This window comes from Lygodium microphyllum, chromosome 14 (assembly GCF_053477565.2).
Source record: "Lygodium microphyllum isolate KBCC chromosome 14, Lygodium_microphyllum_v1.1.10, whole genome shotgun sequence".
In the NCBI taxonomy this organism is placed as follows: Eukaryota; Viridiplantae; Streptophyta; class Polypodiopsida; order Schizaeales; family Lygodiaceae; genus Lygodium; species Lygodium microphyllum.
Genome location: NC_141148.1, coordinates 117,981,483 through 117,991,973, shown reverse-complemented (window position 1 = coordinate 117,991,973; position 10,491 = coordinate 117,981,483). Strand labels below are relative to the sequence as shown.

Sequence of the window (10,491 nt, the reverse complement as noted above, 5' to 3'; positions counted from 1 at the left end):
CTCTCTTTCTCTATTATGCTTAATATTTTTTCTCTTATCTCCTCTCCCTCTCTCATTTTCTTTTCTCTCTTCCTCTCCCTCTCTCATTTACTCTCCCTCCCTCACCCTCTACCTCTCTTTCTCTCTGTCCCTATTATGTTTAATGTTTTTCTCTCTTCCTCTCCCTCCCTCACCCTCTCCCTCTCTTTCTCTCTTTCTCTCTTTCCTCTCCCTCCCTCTCCCTCTCTTTCTCCCTTTTCCTATTATGTTTAATGTCTTTTCTCTCTTCCTCTCCCTCTCTCATTTCCTCTCCCTCCCCCTCTCTTTCTCTCTCCCTCCCTCTCCCTCCCTTTCTCTCTTTCCCTATTATGTTTAATGTTTCCCTCTCTCCCTCTCCCTCTCCCTCTCCCTCTCCCTCTCCCTCTCTCATTTCCTCTCCCTCCCTCTCCCTCTCCCTCTCTTTCTCTCTCGTTTCCTCTCCCTCTCTCAATACACACAAATTATACCAAAAACAAGTAAAAGAGAGAGAGAGAAAACACAAAAGCAAAGCAAGAATGGACAATGCACTCATCGTAAAGGCTCGAAGAAGGGTTTTGCAGCTCCTCTTCGCCCTCCCCGTACACCTCCTCTTATTCGCGAACGGCGGCGGCGATGGCGGTGAGAAGCCTTCTTTCTCCCTCTTTCTCTCTTTCTCTCCCTCTCCCTCTCAAATGCAAGATGTTCGCTCTCCCTTTCTCTCTCTCTTTCGTGAATGCACGCAAAATAACACGCTCGGGTTTCAGCCTGCATTTTTTTGTCTAAGTACTGTCGCTTTTTGCGTCGCTATTAGCGTCACATTTGCGACACTAATAGCAGCACCGCTATTTCACGTCGCAAATCGCCATCGCTATACCCTCATATCCTTGTAGTGGTATTTCAAGAAAATGGAGCTGCTGATGCTATTTTCCAACCACTAACACATCCAAATCACCTTATCTATGTGACATTACGCTTCCAAAACATCATTCATCCTTGATTCATCAAATAAACCCTCTCTCTCACTCATACACAGCTATATAAACAAGGAACAAATAGGAGAGAGAAAGATTGAAAATAGATATTTTCATTTATTACATCATTTCACACAAGGATTGAGGTAAAAAACAGCAAGAAATTGATGGATCTATTGCCCAGGAGAAGGAAGATTATCGTTATAACCAAGAAAAATTATTTTTTTAAAGGGAGGAAGGGCATCAAAAAAAATGTGCCCCCTTTCCTCTCATGATTTTTTCATGAAGTTTCTTTTTAATTATGGTTAAAACATTAACCATTAACTTATCTAGTTTAAGCTTACATTTTTAAACTTGACTACAAATGGTTTCAACCTAGAGGGAGGGGCAAACAGCCTTGGAATTGCAATCCGACTAAACAAGTGACTTTCTACATTAAAATCTATCACCATGGCCTTTGTCACCTACTTTCCAGCTTCCGGATCCACCAATACAAGTTGCTTCATAATGCCAAACCTTGCGGCCATTAAATGGAGGGCCAACAAACTCTAATTGATGAACATACACTTACTTTGGATTCTTGGCATCGAAATGCATCTAGAGAAACTCCATCTCCTTGATTCGTAATCGTTTCATTTTGCACCAAAAATGCCTCTTTTATGGGTCTCGAGCTACTTTTGCACTTGAAGTTCAACTTTAAAATCCGCTCTCAAATCATCAAAAGACTCGATATTTTCTTGTACTTTCCCTTTTCCTTTTTTGCACCTATTATTGTGTCTCTTATGGTAGTACGGTCTTAGGTGACCCTACTACTGCCTACAATAATGACAAGTGAGAGAGGACTTAGAATCACTGGACTTACTATGTGATTACCCACAAGACTTAGATTTGTCCCAATTGGGCTATGAGTCTCTACTACAATAATCATTCCTTTTACCATCATGTCTACCTCTAACTATAAGTGCACGAGAAGTACGGGTTGCATCAATGTTCTTCCTATTCACTTCTTTTGTAAGCAAAGCTCCCTTTACACCAAAGCATTTAAACCTATCTTCGAAGGATTTGGCATGCATAGTATGGAATGTATCCCAAGTTTTAGGTAGTATAATAAGCAAGAACATAGAATTTATGTTATCCTCAAACTTAATGGCTTGTGAGATAAGTTGACTGATAATCGAGTGGAGCTCATTCAAATGATTGGACGTAGGAGTTCCATACATGCGAAGGTTTACATGCTTCTTTAACCAATACAATTGAGATACATGACTTTTCTTGTCTTAAAGATCACATATCTTTTGCCATAAATCATAAGCAACATCTTTTGTCTCAATAACATTGAAATAAGCCTGCTTAGACGATGACAAGATAATAGCGGACTTGGATAGCTCATCCAAATCAGCCCATGACTCTACATCAAACTCCTTGGGATTTATGCCTTTGCATTTCAATGGTCATATTTGCTTCTTTTGCACCAATACTGCCCACAAATCTTACTCTTCTACTTATTGAAGGTGGTTTCATCCAACTCGCCTATATTAAAGATAACACTATCCTTAGTGGTAGATGCCATCTAGGCATTTCTATTGAGGTTCAATATTATCCCTGATCAATTGCTCACCTTGGGGGCAGCTATTATCTCCTCTCATTTATCTACATTAGTTTTTACTAAGCATCCTCCAAAGTATAATATGGTGGCCTAAGCTCTCAAGGTTCACGTTTCTACTCTTGATCTTGATTTTGATGATCTCATGTCCCTTTTGCTTGATGAGGAGTTTTTGCAACAGGGACAATGAAATATTTTGACATATGGTGATGATATTGAGAGAGCATTGGCAATATCTTCAAAGACTAAGAAGGAGCAGGCTAACTGTTATTCTTGTGGGAAGTGGAACTATCTCTCTAAAAATTGTCCAAAGACGACTACCAAATCCAAAGAGAAGGGCAAGAAGATGGACACTTCATCTTCAAACTCTGAGCCTAAGTCACCAAAGGCCTGTCTAGCCAAGGTGACCCATGAAAAGTGATCTTCTAGTGATGTTGCATGATCTCACATGCTCCTAGTAAAGGGCATGTTGATGCTCTTTCATTGTTGGTAGATTTAGTGTGTGTCATTGAGTTCACATATTCTTGCGATCCAAACTTTGGACTAGTGTATGGAGTGCCAAGTTCATGATGGGATATATGACATGATGTGTTCATGTGGACTAGTGTGTCGAGCACCATGTGGTCTCATACGAGGGGACCCAAAGGGCATGTATATGCCTCTACTGGAGGAATGTTGGTGCCACAACAAGTCGTCCATGGATGTTGTGTGAGTAAAAGAGGTACAAGGTGGCTGGCTTAACTATTTTGCTTTCACAGAGGGATTATGGCATTTGGACTTCTTGTTCAAAGTGCTTTCTTACGAAGGTGGATCTAGCAAAGTGAACACTTATAGAGTATCCATGGGGCATCCCAAGTGTTCTTGTTCATTATGTTCACCTATGCTTTGAGAGTGTTAAAAGTGGTCATATCACAAGTTCACGTGTGTCTATGGCCTAATTTATGGACTCTCTTTATTCTTTATTTGGTAATTGACCAATCTATTTTGTAGTATAGTAGGACAACTCCTTTATTTTTATCTATAAAAGGAGAGAGTGTGGTGACATTCTGTTATCACACTTGTACTTGTAGATTCTTGGTATGGAGAGAGGGAGCTTGTAGAGTGTGTGAGCTAGCGCTCAATCATTATACTCTTATCATAGTGGATTCTTACATCTTGTGTATTATCTCTTTCTTCAACCTTGTGCCTTTCATTATTCTACTGCAAATTTCACCTTTCTGACAACAATATCATCTTTGTTTTTCTATCCTAACCAAACTCTTAAGATCTCTCCCCTTTTGCAAAAAGAAATAGAAAGAACTTACTCTATTTCCTCCCCTGGGGACTGTTGATTATAATGCACACTGAAAATGTATAGATTGGGGACATATAGATATTATTTTGGTGGTATGGGGCGCTCTCTCTAGTTATAGAAATTTGGCTGTCACTACACTATTGATGCCTTGCCTTATCTTTATATATCTTTCTTCGCCGCCTTTGCCCCCAATGTCCCTCTACCGTCACCGCCTTTGCAATCGAGACGACGCCCTCCTGCCTCAAATTCCGCTGAGGACGTGCTGCTTAGCTCCTCCATTAGCGCTGCATTTTTTTTTCTTACTATGATATGACGATGGAGCTCCCTTTAAACACGCTGATATCTCCCATCAATCACTGCTCCCGATCTGCAAAGCCGGTTGCGAGCTGCTACGATGCTCCTCTACCACACCTATTGCTCACGCAGAGAGAAATGTCCTGCTGACGCACAAAGAGAGAGAGAGAGAGAGACGCCTAATCGTATGTCCGTTGCACTGCTACGATGCTGTCCACTATCTCTGCCAGTCGCACATCTTCTTCCCGTTGACGGGAGCATATATATATATATATATATATATATATATATAGAGAGAGAGAGAGAGAGAGAGAGAGAGAGAGAGAGAGACGCCTCACTGTAAGTCCGCCTGCTTGGAGAGAGAGAGAGAGAGAGAGAGATGCGTGAAGGAGAGAGGCAGAAGGAGGCTCCGCCCACCCGTCTGAGCTGCTCTAGAGTGCTCCTCCTCGCGTGTCCCGCTTTTGGCGCTGGTGCAGGTGGCCAGCATTGAACTTCCCTTGCGCTGGCTCACCCTCTGGATTTCCACGCGCTTGCTGAGGCTGGTTTCACACCACCAAATAAGGAACGTCCAATTTGTAAGCTTTAACCATTCAAAACACTTATTTAAGGGTTGGGTGTTCTCAGTCTTTTACACACCGGAGACGACATGATTTGTTATTTACTTGTTAAATAAGTGAATTTCTTACCTATTTTCAGACGAGGAGTCTCCCCCATCCACTTTGTAAAGTGACGGATAAAGATACATTTTTTGCATTTGCAATCAATCAAAAATAATATTTTTTTTAATTTTTTTACAAACTGTATCCATTTGGTGTGTAAAGGTATGACATCCATGTCTGTGTCCAATTTCAAAAACTACATGCCCACATTTTGGGCGGGAAAAACATTTTTTATGATTTTTTTATATTATTTTACCTTTCGTTCTTCTAAGATTTTTTAACTCTAGGACTATGCTCACAATTGTGTTTGATAATGTGGTAATGCTATGATAAATTTTTTTAATGAGCTCTTACACTTGTCAAAAAAATTTCAAACTTTTTGCATACATATCACATGCTTTGAAAAAAAATAGTAATGTTTAAATATCTTTTTCAACTCATTACTTATGTTAAATGTTTTTAAGCTAGAAAATAAACCTAAAAATATCAACAAATCTTTTTTATACTTTTTAAGATTATTTTATAGCTTAAAATATTTTTAAACTAAAAAATGAGCTAAAAATTATCTAAAATTTTTATCATAAATTTTTCAAAGCATGTGGTATTTATGAAAATTTATCATAATTTTTTTAGAGCAAGTGGTATTTATGAAAACATTAATTTTTTTCCATAAGTTTAGAAGCTTCTAAAAAATAAACATTTCCATGTTACTCATGAGTACACCACAAGGTCTAAAGCTGAGAATAAAAGTATAGATGATAAGGAAGAGATCTACAAAAAAAAGTTTGAGGCACTTGCTCTACTTGTGAATGTGTCCTACCCTTCTACAAATCTCTTATATTTTGATGACTTCTTTATTGGTGTTTAAAAACAAAACCAAAGATCATAAACTTTTTCAACTCGTATGATAGCCCAACAAAATATTATATATTTTGTCTTTATATTGAAATGTAAATATAGCTTATGAGTACCATTTGTTGTGTATTTTATTTTCTTATTGTTCCTTGAATATTATTTTGCTTTTCAAAGAACGTTAGATCCTCATTTATATTGGTATTTTTCCTTGAGAAGTCACTTGAGTATATGAACTCTTTGATTGGAAAACATGGCCATGCTAAACTATATTGTGTACATCCCTTTTTTGCACTTTTTATCTTGTAAATAAGTTTTTATTTACTGCTTTTGCAAATAACTGAGAAATCCATCCCAAAGGTAGATTATTATTTTGTATCTTTATGCATATGTACTAACATCGTCTTGTAACTCGTGATGTAATAAAATAAAGTGGATATATAAATCAAACATAGTTATATAAAGTTTTTGCCAAATATTTCTTCACAATAAGTACTAACTAAGCACTCTATGCCTAGACTCTCACAATACTTCGCACCAGTTTTAGTAAAAGTTACAATTTACTTTGTAAGGCATCCTCTATGCAGCAAGAGGGTTCACACAAAATTATGATATTTGGATTCTCTCCTTCACACACACACACACACACACTCTCTCTCTCTCTCTCTCTCTCTCTCTCTCTCTCTCTCTCTCTCTCTCTCTCTCTCTCTCTCTCTCTCTCTCTCTCTCTCTCTCTCAAACATTTTAAATTTCTTTATGAATACAATGTATACATAAATACATATATCAATAATAAATGACACACAACCATTCCTCGATCGTACCTACCCATTACTGCCCACCAAGTGATATGTAGGCATTCCTTTGCCGTTAAATTTTTTTATGAATACAATGTATACATAAATACATATATCAATAATGACACACAACCATTCCTCGATCGTACCTACCCATTACTGTCCACCAAGTGATATGTAGGCATTCCTTTGCCGTGAGAGAGAGAGAGAGAGAGAGAGAGAGAGAGAGAGAGAGAGAGAGAGAGAGAGAGACTCCAACCATAGCCAATGTCAATGAGGTTTCATTTCTTGACTCCTAACTTTGTCCAACCAAAAAAGAGAACATTCAAGACGTTCTCTTTTAGAGGGGTAGACTTGCTCTTGGATATGTCATCTGATGAGCTAGTTGAGCTCTTTCATGCACATGCTCGCAAAAGGTTCCAAAAGAGCTTGAAGTGAAAGTCGATGGCCCTTATTAAGAATCTTCACAAGGTGTAATATGAGGCACCCATGCTAGGGAGAAGCCAAAACCTGTCAGTATACATTTGAGGAACATGATTCCAAAACCTATCAGTATACATTTGAGGAACATGATTATTGTACCTGAGATGATGAAGAGTATTATTGGTGTGTACAATGGAAAGACCTTCAACCAGATTGAGTTCAAGCCTAAAACGATTAGCCACTATTTGGGACAATTTTCTCTTAGTTACAAGCATGTGAAGCATGGAAGACTTGGTATTGGTGCCACTTGTTCCTCAAGGTTTATTCCACTCAAGTAGATTGGAGTTGTTGGGTTTTACTATTCTCTAAAACATAGATACATCGAATCCTTTTTTTATTTGAAGAATTACGATTAATATGACATTTTATGCAAGCGGAGAGAGAGAGAGGGAATGAAGTGAGCCAGACCTATATACAAAGTCTCCAGTGTCACCTATAGCAAAGGTGAATCCATAGGGAGAGTAATGAACAAGAGGGGCAAAATCCATAGGAATAGCAATGGTAAGGGAAGAGAGAGAGAGAGAAGAGAGGAAGAAGAGGAAGAAGAGGAAGAAGCAACAATAGTGGCACCAACTTCCAAATTTTGTGAACACTCTCTCTGCCAAGGCTTTCTTTTAGTTAGAAACTTTTCTTAATGTTTTCTTTCTTTCTCACACATACAATGCACTCAAAAAGTTTCTCTATTTATTAATTTTTAAAAATAAAAAATAGAGAAAGCCTCCTTAGGCTCAGAGAGACTTTGGGTGTTTCAATAGGAGGTTCGAGAACCTTTTGGTTGGTTCATCCCCAAGGGAAACCTTTTAATAATATATAGAATATATGAGCAATTTCAAATTCTCAATAGTTTATATATTCCTAGTTTAAAAATGCTATAGTGAGAGTTATACAACTTATACATGGCAAATACATTAGTCAATTATGCAAGGCAAATAACATTCAACTCTTTTTCCAATGATCTACACCATTATGTTTGAACATGTATCCAGAAGTTGTGTTGTCTAGTCAAAAACCTACATATTTACACTAGAGCATTTGTTGTATCATTTTGTATATTTTTCCCGATGTTTCACCCCAATTGTAAATTATCATTTAGTACTCATACACATATATACTAATATGACTAATATAATGCAATGAAATCCTTTTGAAAATATAATTTGAATACTTTGTTATTTGTGAAATCATATTGAAAGTGAAATTTTCTAGTAAAACATTTTTCTACAACAATGCCAATGAGCAAGAGTAAATTTTAAATTGTATCCATTCTTTGTTTAAAAATTACAATAAGACATATATATAAATTAAATAAGATAATGCATTTAGCTCTTATTCCAATAGTATACTAATAAACTTAAACTTATATTTTTATTCTATTTTATTGTGTCGGACATGCACAACCAAGTTGTGTAAGCACCATCACAAGAATTATATCAAGAATTGTTAAGACTTCAAGGTGCCTCGAACATCTTCTAATGCCTAAGAAAGTGTCACTGAAACTCTCCATATGCTACTACTCAAAACTTGTTGATGGAGACATAATTGCAAACAATAATCCACTTTTAATTACTTGCATTGATAGAACAAAAAATATATTTATTACTTGTATCCAAACTTACTGTGAGTTTGTATAGAAAAATGCTTAATTAGAGGCAAGTACATTTTCCTAGCCATATAAACATGCTAAAGTTGAGCAAATTACCTTGAGATTTCCAATGATATTTTACATCCTCTTATTTCTGTTTTATCACCTTGTGGGTGCCCTTCTAGGGTGGCAACGTGATAATCTAATCATTTACAATAAAGATTTTGAGCTCCCAAGTTGCACTTGCACTTCCATTATAGACAATGTAAGAGTTCATGTATAAGAACACCTTCTAGTGGATGCTATGGAAAAAAGAATAAAAGCATGCATTGTGTAAAACTCAAAGAGGTCAAAAAGAAGAATTGAGAGCTTAGATGAAAGGACACTAGAAAAAAGTCATGTAATCAAATCTCTCAATTTTTAAAGCGTCCATACTAACTCCAAGTCCCACCTTTATCATATCTTTTAACAGCTTTTGTTAGTGAATAAGACTATTAGAACTACCAAAACATGTTAAGCCTTCGAATATTTTGGTTAGAAAAGAGAAAGACAAAATGGACTCCACTATCTCCAAAGTAGAGGAGACGTGTATGGCAAATTGTCTTTGCCTCTTTTTTAAATCCACAAATTAACAAAAGTGCACTTTTTTTAATGTTTATGATCCTAATGCACTACAACTAGTAATGTTATTGGGAATGCCATGTTGCATTTGCATGCCCCCACTTGTAACCCATTTGGTACTATTTTCTCACTCTATTGCTAGGGCATCAACTATCAATATTCTAACCATCCTATTCACTATTCTTACTGCCATCACACCTCTCTCTCTCTCTCTCTCTCTCTCTCTCTCTCTCTCTCTCTCTCTCTCTCTCTCTTTGTGCATTTACATATATCCCTCTTAAAACCCAAAGTAACAAATGGCCACCTCCTAGGCAAATCTCTCTCTCTCTCTCTCTCTCTCTCTCTGCATTACACATATCCCTCTTACAACTTAAAAGTCATAAACGGCCGCTTCTTAGACTAAACACACCTAAGGATTGGTCAGAGATATAGCTGGTGATTTTGGGTTGCCATCTTTGAGAATTGTTTTAACTGTTTGACTTGACATTGTTTGATCGATCTACTATTGGCCTTGTTACTTGGGCCTCAGCTCTTTCATAGTATTATGTTTGTTCTTCAACCTTCAAACATTTGACTTAAGTCTCTACACATTGGACTTTTTTAGTAGGCACTTATTATACAAAGGTGACAGCTCTTAATATATGATGCATCATCCATTTTGTTTTCAATAGCACTATGATGTATAGAGGTTGCACACTTGTTAAGTTTATTTCAGAATGACCAAAAGATCCTAAACTTACATATTATTAAATGTCATGATAAGTTTATTTCAGAATGATCAAAATATCCTAAACTTACCTATTACTAAATGTCATGTGTCACGTTCCCCATTCCAAGTTGCTGTAACACAACTACAAGCACGCATGTATATGCGTGTCACAAGTGTTGGAACCTCGATAGATATTTTCCAAGGTGAATTGGTGCTTTTGGACAAAGAATATTCCAACTAACCAAGCCGCAGAAATGTCACAAACATTCAAATAAATATTCCAATTGATAAAGGCACAACGATGACACAAACATCCAAACACAGACCTCAAAGGGATATAGCACATTTTAAAGAGATACTTTCACCTCCCCGCTTGACATTGAATTCCTCTTAATATAGAATTTGGATCTGGAGTTTTCACTAAGTAAATGAAATACAAACCAACACAGGACCCCTCTAGCAGAATTGAACCTAATACTACCAACAACTCCCATCTGAATCCACCACTCAATATGTTACCAAGAACCAAGGAGACATTTCTTCTCATTAGAAAAGTATAAACCATGACTCAGTATTTAAAAAGAATGATAAAAGAACGTTGAAACCACATATGGATAAAGCCTAATATG

The 10,491-nt window shown here is 37.0% G+C and overlaps 1 pseudogene; it reads left to right on the top strand.

Annotated features, from left to right (window-relative positions):
• The first annotated feature begins 6,833 nt into the window (after nucleotides 1-6,833).
• On the top strand, nucleotides 6,834-7,228 carry LOC148026030 (small ribosomal subunit protein uS19-like; annotated as a pseudogene).
• The last annotated feature ends 3,263 nt before the right edge of the window (nucleotides 7,229-10,491 follow it).